This window comes from Camelus dromedarius, unplaced genomic scaffold (assembly GCF_036321535.1).
Source record: "Camelus dromedarius isolate mCamDro1 unplaced genomic scaffold, mCamDro1.pat HAP1_SCAFFOLD_195, whole genome shotgun sequence".
Lineage (NCBI taxonomy): Eukaryota > Metazoa > Chordata > Mammalia > Artiodactyla > Camelidae > Camelus > Camelus dromedarius.
Genome location: NW_026989809.1, coordinates 82,173 through 88,435, shown reverse-complemented (window position 1 = coordinate 88,435; position 6,263 = coordinate 82,173).

The window sequence follows — 6,263 nt, the reverse complement described above, 5'->3', positions numbered from 1 at the left end:
GAATGCAGCCTGTTCAGAACACGGACTGTCACTGTGAGGGAAACTATGTAAATTACATATCTACTGGTTAGAACACGCTCCAGGAGAATTTTACTGAGAAATCTGCCTCAGTTTGGAAACTGGTGTTATGAAAACGCTGCAAAATCTGAGTAAATGCTTTAAGGTGACAATATGTCTTCAATGGGTTATTAAAGATGTGGAATTCACATGCTAAGAACTCAGTAGTGTATACTGGTTGAATCCGTGGTGCATGTACCGTTTTCCGAACACGGAATCTTTCGGCAATGGTATCTATGAAAATGAGATGTCTATTGGATAGAACATGCACCAAGAGTGTTTTTCTGCAAAAACTGCCTGATTTTCTTAACTGACGTTAGGAAAACCTGCGACACCTATGTAAATATTTCTAGGTGTAAATATGCCTTATACTGTGGTTGAAAAATCTGTAATCCACATGCTCACGGTCTTTAAATAATGTTTGTCAAAGCCGTGATGAATGTAACCTTTTCGGAACACGGAATGTCTCGGTGAGTGAATCTCTGAAAAATACAATTCTACTGGATAGAACTCGCTTGAATTGAATGTTTCTGTGAAATTTTCATGATTTTTGAAACTGGATGTAAGGAAAACCTGTGAAATCAGAATAAATACTTCTAGGTGTAAATATGCCTTGTATGGTGGATGAAAGTTCGGTAATCCACATGCTCACACTCATTAAAGAATGTTTGTCGAATTCGTGATGCATGTAACGTGTTTGGAATACGGAATGTCATAGTGAAGGAAACAATGTAAGTTACATGTCTATTGGGTAGAACTCGCTTGAAGAGAATTTTTCTGCGAAATGTGCCTCATTTTCAAAACTGCCATTTGGAGAACCCTGTGAAATCTGAGAAAATGCTTCTAAGTGTCAATATGCCTTGAATGGTGAATGAAAGTCCGGTAGTCCACATGTTAATAACAGTGTAGTAATTTTTTTCAAACCGTGATTCATGTAGCGCTTTTGGAAAATGGAATTTCACGGTAATGAAACGATGTAATTTACAATTCTATTGAGTAGAACGAGCTAGAAGAGAATGTTTCTGCGAAAATTGAATGATTATCGAATCTGAAGTTTGGAAAAAGCTGGAAAACGGGAGTCAATATTTGCAGGTGTAAATGTGCCTTTATGTTGCAAGAAAGTTCGGTAATCCACATTTTCACAACATAATGAAGGATCTTTTTCTAATCCGTGATGCATGTACCGTGTTCAGAACGTGGAATTTCACGGTGATTGAAACAACGTAATTAACTTCTCTATTGGGTAGAACTAGCTCGGAGAGTGTTTTTCGGCGAAAACTTCGTCATTTTTGAAACTGGCATTTGCAAAACGCTGCAAAATCTGAGAAAATACTTCTAAGAATCAATATTCAATGTATTGTGATGAAAGTTCGGTAATCCACATGCTTACAAATTTGTAGTGAATATTTGTCAAATCCTTTATGCATGTAGCATGTTCGGAACACGGAATTTCACGGCCAGGGGATTTATGTAAATTACATTTCTCTTGGTTACAAATCACTCCAAGAGATTTTTCCCCAGAAATTGGCCGGATTTTCAAAACTGGTGATAGGAAAACCATGCAAACCCAGATTAATAGATTCTCGGTGTAAATATGCCTCGTATGGTGGATGAAAGTTCGGTAATCCGCATGCTAACAACTCTGTACTAAATATTTGTCGAATCCGAGATTCGTGAAGCGTGTTTGGAACACAGAATATCACGGTGAGCGAATCTATGTAAAATACATGTCTCTTCGGTAGAACTCGCTCCAAGAGATTTTTCTGGGAAATTTGCCTCATTTTCGAAACTGGCGTTTGATAATATACGCAAAATCTGAGAAAATGCTTCAAAGTGTCAATATGCCTTTTATTGTGATGGAAGTTCGTAAAACCACATGCAAACAATTCTGTGGTGAATATTTGTAGAAAGCGTTATGCATGTAGCGTGATCGTATCACAGAAATTCCCGGCGATGGAATCTATGTAAATTACACGCCTATTGGTTCGAATTCGCTCCAAAAATGTTTCCCTGAGAAAACGGCCTGATTTTCGAAACTGGCATTAGGAAAAAGCTGCAAATTCAGAGTTAATGTTTCTAGGTGTAAATATGCCATGTATGGTGGATGAAAGTTCTGTAATCTACATGTTCACAACTCATTCGAGAAAGTTTGTTGAAACCTTGATGCATGTAGCGTGTTCGGAACTTGGAATGTCACTGTGAGGAAAACTATGTAAATTACCTTTCTATTGGGAAGTACTGGCACCACGAGTATTTTTCTGCGTATCTGCCTCCTTTTCAAAACTGGCATTAGGAAAATATTTCGAAATATGAGAAAATGCTTCAAAGAGTCAATATGGCTTTTATGCTGGATGAAAGTTCGGTAATCCTTATGCTAACATCTCTGTAGTGAATATTTGTCGAATCCGTGATGCATGTAGCTTTTTCGGAACACGGAATTTCACGATGACGGGTTCTATGTAAATTGCATGTCTATTGGGTAGAACTCGCTCCAAGAGGATTTTTCTGCAAAAACTGCATGATTTTAGAAACTGACATTATGGGAAATATACTAAATCAGAATAAAACTTCTATGTATATATATGCATTGTCAGTTGGATGAAAGTTTGGTAATACACATGTTCACAACTCATTAAAGAATGTTTGTTGAATCCTTGATGCATGGAACTTGTTCAGAACACGGAATGTCACGGTGAGTGAAACTTGTAAATTACATATTTTTGGGTACATCTCGCTCCAAGAGATTTTTTCTGCCAAATCTGCCTCATTTTCAAAACTGGCGTTAAAACTAAACTGTGAAATCTGAGAAAATTCTTCAAAGTGTCAGTAAGCCTTGTATGGTGTATGAAAGTGCTGTAATCTACTTGCTAACAACTCTGTAGTGAATATTTGTCGCATCCGTGATGCATGTAGCGTGTTCGGAACACGGAATTTCACGGTGAGCGAATCCATGAAAATTACACGTCTTTTGCTTACACCCGCTCCAAGAGGATTTTTACCATGAAATCTGACTCATTTTGGAAACTGGCATTTGGAAAGCTCTGCGAAATCAGAGAAAATGCTTCAAAGCGTCAATATGCCTTCTATTTTGATGAAAGTCCTGGAATCCACATGCAAACAACTCTGTAGTGTATTTTTTTGAATCATTTCTGCATGTAGCGTGTTCCGAACACGGAATATCACGGTGAGCGAATCTATGGAATTTACATATCTATTGGATAGAACACGCTGCAACAGTTTTTTCCTTTGTAAACTGCCTGATTTTCAAAACTGCTATTAGGAAAAAGTTGCGAACTCAGAGGTAATATTTCTAGGTGTACATATGCCTTGTATGGCGGATGAAAGTTCTGTAACACACATGTACACAACTCATTAAAAATGTTTGTCAAATCCGTGATGAATGTAGCCTGTTCGGAACACGGACTGTCACGGTGAGGGAAACTATGTAAATTACATATCTATTGGTTAGAACACGCTCCAGGAGCATTTTACTGAGAAATCTGCCTCAGTTTGGAAACTGGTGTTATGAAAACGCTGCAAAATCTGAATAAAGGCTTTAAGGTGACAATATGTCTTCAATGGGTTATTAAAGATGTGTAATTCACATGCTAAGAACTCAGCAGTGTATATTGGTTGAATCCGTGGTGCATGTACCGTTTTCCGAACATGGAATGTTTCGGCGATGGTATCTATGAAAATGAGATGTCTATTGGATAGAACATGCACCAAGAGTGTTTTTCTGCAAAAACTGCCTGATTTTCTTAACTGACGTTAGGAAAACCAACGAAATCTATGTAAATGTTTCTAGGTGTAAATATGCCTTGTATTGTGGTTGAAAAATCGGTAATCCACATGCTCACGGTCATTAAATAATGTTTGTCAAAGCCGTGATGAATGTAACGTTTTCGGAACACGGAATGTCTTGGTGAGTGAAACTCTGAAAATAACAATTCTACTGGATAGAACTCGCTTGAATTGAATGTTTCTGTGAAAATTTCATGATTTTTGAAACTGGATGTAAGGAAAAACCTACAAAGTCAGAATAACTACTTCTAGGTTTAAATATGCCTTTTATGGTGGATGAAAGTTTGGTAATACACATGCTCACACTCATTAAAGAATGTTTGTCGAATTCGTGATTCATGTAACTTGTTTGGAATACGGAATGTCATAGTGAAGGAAACAATGTAAGTTACATGTCTATTGGTTAGAACTCACTTGAAGAGAATTTTTCTGCGAAATGTGCCTCATTTTCAAAACTGCCATTTGGAGAACACTGTGAAATCTGAGATAATGCTTCTAAGTGTCAATATGCCTTGAATGGTGAATGAAAGTCCGGTAATCCACATGTTAATAACAGTGTAGTAATTATTTTGTAAACCGTGATTCATGTAGCGCTTTTGGAAAACGGAATGTCACGTTAATGAATCGATGTAAATTAAATTCTATTGAGTAGAACGAGCTAGAAGAGAATGTTTCTGCGAAAATTGCATGATTATCGAATCTGAAGTTTGGAAAAAGCTGCAAAACGGGAGTCAATATTTGTAGGTGTAAATGTGCCTTTATGTTGCAAGAAAGTTCGGTAATCCACATTTTCACAACATACTAAATAATCTTTTTCTAATCCGTGATGCATGTACCGTGTTCAGAACGTGGAATTTCACGGTGAATGAAACAACGTAAATAACTTCTCTATTGGGTAGAACTAGCTCGGAGAGTGTTTTTCGGCGAAAACTTCGTCATTTTTGAAACTGGCATTTGCAAAACGCTGCAAAATCTGAGAAAATACTTCTAAGAATCAATATTCAATGTATTGTGATGAAAGTTCGGTAAACCACATGCTTACAAATTTGTAGTGAATATTTGTCGAATCCTTTATGCATGTAGCATGTTCGGAACACGGAATTTCACGGCCAGGGGATTTATGTAAATACATTTCTCTTGGTTACAAATCACTCCAAGAGATTTTTCCCCAGAAATTGGCCGGATTTTCAAAACTGGTGATAGGAAAACCATGCAAACCCAGATTAATAGATTCTCGGTGTAAATATGCCTCGTATGGTGGATGAAAGTTCGGTAATCCGCATGCTAACAACTCTGTACTAAATATTTGTCGAATCCGAGATCCGTGAAGCGTGTTTGGAACACAGAATATCACGGTGAGCGAATCTATGTAAAATACATGTCTCTTCGGTAGAACTCGCTCCAAGAGATTTTTCTGGGAAATCTGCCTCATTTTCGAAACTGGCGTTTGATAATATACGCAAAATCTGAGAAAATGCTTCAAAGTGTCAATATGCCTTTTATTGTGATGGAAGTTCGTAAAACCACATGCAAACAATTCTGTGGTGAATATTTGTAGAAAGCGTTATGCATGTAGCGTGATCGTTTCACAGAAATTCCCGGCGATGGAATCTATGTAAATTACACGCCTATTGGTTCGAATTCGCTCCAAAAATGTTTCCCTGAGAAAACGGCCTGATTTTCGAAACTGGCATTAGGAAAAAGCTGCAAATTCGGAGTTAAAGTTTCTAGGTGTAAATATGCCATGTATGGTGGATGAAAGTTCTGTAATCTACATGTTCACAACTCATTCGAGAAAGTTTGTTGAAACCTTGATGCATGTAGCGTGTTCGGAAATTGGAATGTCACTGTGAGGAAAACTATGTAAATTACCTTTCTATTGGGAAGTACTGGCACCACGAGTATTTTTCTGCGTATCTGCCTCCTTTTCAAAACTGGCATTAGGAAAATATTTCGAAATATGAGAAAATGCTTCAAAGAGTCAATATGGCTTTTATGGTGGATGAAAGTTCGGTAATCCTTATGCTAAAAACTCTGTAGTGAATATTAGTCGAATCCGAGATGCATGTAGCTTTTTCGGAACACGGAATTTCACGATGACGGGTTCTATGTAAATTGCATGTCTATTGGGTAGAACTCGCTCCAAGAGGATTTTTCTGCAAAAACTGCATGATTTTAGAAACTGACATTAGGGGAAATCTACTAAATCAGAATAAAACTTCTATGTATATATATGCATTGTCAGTTGGATGAAAGTTCGGTAATACACATGTTCACAACTAATTAAAGAATATTTGTTGAATCCTTGATGCATGGAACTTGTTCAGAACACGGAATGTCGCGGTGAGTGAAACTAGGTAAATTACATATCTTTTGGGTACAACTGGCTCCAAGAGCATTTT